This window comes from Bos indicus, chromosome X (assembly GCF_029378745.1).
Source record: "Bos indicus isolate NIAB-ARS_2022 breed Sahiwal x Tharparkar chromosome X, NIAB-ARS_B.indTharparkar_mat_pri_1.0, whole genome shotgun sequence".
Lineage (NCBI taxonomy): Eukaryota > Metazoa > Chordata > Mammalia > Artiodactyla > Bovidae > Bos > Bos indicus.
The window spans coordinates 100,715,128-100,717,350 of record NC_091789.1 but is presented as its reverse complement, the minus strand read 5'-3'; the positions used below and the strand labels follow the sequence as shown (position 1 = coordinate 100,717,350).

General features: G+C 39.8%; 1 long non-coding RNA gene across 1 annotated transcript; it reads left to right on the top strand.

The window, feature by feature from the left end:
• Nucleotides 1-254: 254 nt before the first annotated feature.
• Nucleotides 255-914, top strand: LOC139181692 (uncharacterized). Its single transcript, XR_011565463.1, has 2 exons — nt 255-435; nt 787-914. It is a non-coding gene; the product is annotated as an uncharacterized lncRNA (long non-coding RNA).
• Nucleotides 915-2,223: the final 1,309 nt, after the last annotated feature.

The following is a 2,223-nucleotide window of genomic DNA, read 5'->3' as shown; positions in this document are numbered from 1 at the left end:
AATTCTCATTCACTTATCAGCAGTCCCCTCAGCTAATCAGAGTTGCTTGAGTTTAACATCTATCATGTGACACGGAGTTCACATAACCTAAAGACAGTGAGCCTTTGTGCATGCAGAAACACATCTGTGTGTAAATATAAACAAAAAGGCATGAGAAAAAGCTAAAGAAAATTATTAACAGCAGTTACCTCTGGGCAGGTTGGTGAAACCACATAAAGTCCATTTGTTTAACGAGCACAGATGATCAAAGTTCATGACAAAAAAGTAGCCTCTCAAAAACCTAGAATGTCAAAGCCTACCTTTGGCACATGATTGTGTACTTAAGTGACCACAGAGTTCTGTTTAGAAGGGAAGTTGAAAACCAGGCTTGGATGGAAACTGGAATGTGTAAACAGAAACACCTCTGAGAAGGAAAACTGGATGCAATGGATAGAGGTTAGTGTGTAATTGTAACCTGGTTAAAGTGGGAGAGGCACAGAACACTTCAGAACCTGGTACAGCCTCTATTTTTCCCCATGATGTTCCAGTTAACTCTCTTCTCTTATTGGCATGATTGTTTGTGTGTTTGTTTCTGGGACGTGGGATGTCTGAAAGGGTTGAATATGGCTGCTATGGGCTGAAAGTGTGTTTTACAAAAATTATTATGTTAAAGTCCTACCTTTAATGTGACTGTATTTTGAGATGGAGCCTCTAAGGAAGTAATTAAAATCAAATGAGGTCATAAGGATAGGGCCCTCGTCCCATAGGATTATCATCCTTGTAACAGATCTCTCTCTCTCTTCAAAGATGTCACGTAAAAAACAGAGAGAATGCAGAAGTCTGAAGAAAGCCTTCACCAGAAATTGACCCTACTGGACCTTGATCTAGAATTTCTAGTCTCCAGAAATGTTATAAAATAAATATCTGTTATTTCAGCCTCTCAGTCTATCATATTTTATTATGATAGTGCCAGAACACTAAGACAATGGGGATTGAGAAGTGACATATGAGAAAAGGAGTTATGATTTAGAAATGTCTCATATTTGCAAAGTGAAAAAATAATTTTTTGCTATTGGAAACAAAGAAGCTTTACTCATTTCAGTACAGTGTAACAATATAATGCTGCCTTACTAAAATAGAAAAGTCACTTAACTTCTTCCAAAGTTTTTAAAGCAAATCCTGAGAGATTACTGTTTCAGTACTAAAAGAAAATTGAGGCTCTTTAAATATAAAAAGACTTTCAAATCTATTTTATTCTTTACTTATTTTTTAATGTTTTACAATCCTTTCTTAACATTGTGAGTTCTCATTTTCTGCCTAAGCTCTAAACATTAGACTTGCTCATCCCTGTATTATTTTACTCCATTCATTTGCCCAGGGTGAGCTCATCCTTCTTTAGTTTATCATCTGTGTGTTGGTGACTCTTGGATCTCTAACTATAGAATGTCTTTACAAACTCCAGTTTCCTTTATCCAGCTATCCATCTGAAGAAATAATATAAAGGAGTCCCAGGGAACACAAATGGATAAGATTCAGAACTGAACTCATAGTCATCTCTCCTTGCTAACATGTTCCTCCAATTTTTTTTATTACCTGTATTAAGAAATAGTACCAGAACTAAGGGCTTCCCTAGTAGCTCAGCTGGTAAAGAATCCACCTGCAATGCAGGAGATCCTGGGTTGGGAAGATCTGCTGGAGAAGGGATAGTCTACCCACTCCAATATTCTTGGACTTTCCTGGTGGCTCAGTTGGTAAAGAATCTGCCTGCAATGCAGGAGACCTGGGTTCGATCCCTGGGTTGGGAAGATCACCTGGAGAAGGGAACAGCTACCCGCTCCAGTATTCTGGCCTGGAGAATTCGATGAACTGTATAGTCCATGGGGTCGCAAAGAGTCAGACACGACTGAGTGACTTTCACTTTCACCAGCACTCAAAAAATTACACCCAAAATTAAACAAATAAACACTCATTTGGTTAATGCTGGACCTCTCTCTTTCTCTTGCTTTTCATACACAATAGGATACTGTGCTGTGTGTGCTTAGTCGCTGAGTCATGTCCGACTCTGTGACTCCATGGACTGTAGCCCACCAGGCTCCTCTGTCCACGGGGATTCTCCAGGCAAGTATACTGGAGTGAGTTGCCATGCCCTCCTCCAGGGGATCTTTCTAACCCAGGCCTCCCGCATTGCTGGCTGATTCTTTACAGTCTGAGCCACCACAGAAGCCCCAGTAGGATACTAATTAC